The sequence below is a fragment of the Pygoscelis adeliae genome, unplaced genomic scaffold (assembly GCF_000699105.1).
Source record: "Pygoscelis adeliae isolate BGI_AS28 unplaced genomic scaffold, ASM69910v1 Scaffold4, whole genome shotgun sequence".
NCBI classification, from domain to species: Eukaryota; Metazoa; Chordata; class Aves; order Sphenisciformes; family Spheniscidae; genus Pygoscelis; species Pygoscelis adeliae.
The window spans coordinates 621715-622207 of NW_008824986.1; the positions used below are offsets into that span (position 1 = coordinate 621715).

The window sequence follows — 493 nt, forward strand, 5'->3', positions numbered from 1 at the left end:
TGGGGGGCCCGGTGGGGTCCCCGCCCCGGCTCCTCAGGCTGGGCCAGCTGCTGGCGGAGGGATGCCTGGCAGCGGTGCTTTCCCCAGGGGGCTGCCAGCCCCGAGCGAGCCGAGCAGGGGCCGGGCAGCCAGGTAATCCCCTTGGGACCACCTCGCCGCGGGGCAGGGGAAGCATTTCGCCTCCCTCCTCCTCTCCCTCCTCTTCTCTCTCCCACTTCCAGTGATGGTTTTCACGGGTGGTGCTGCCGGGTTTGGAAATGACCTGGCTCACCCAGAAATTCCCAGGAAAACCACTTTTTGTCATGATCCCCCTGCGCTCCCAGCTGTGGCATGGTTTATTTGACAGCGCCACGGAAAAAAGGTGAAAAGGAACAAAAAAAGCGACAGCGGCTTGGCTGTGGGTACACAGGCCGCTTCGTTCCAAGGTGCTAAAAAGATTTGGGGAGGCTTTAATGTTGCTTTTTCCTTACCCCTGCCCCAAGCAGCAGCAAAA

At 60.6% G+C, this 493-nt stretch overlaps 1 protein-coding gene across 1 annotated transcript in view; it reads left to right on the forward strand.

The window, feature by feature from the left end:
- Positions 1–493, forward strand: part of ADAMTS14 (ADAM metallopeptidase with thrombospondin type 1 motif, 14) — a 40891-nt gene that overhangs the window by 40150 nt on the left and 248 nt on the right. The window lies entirely within an intron of this gene.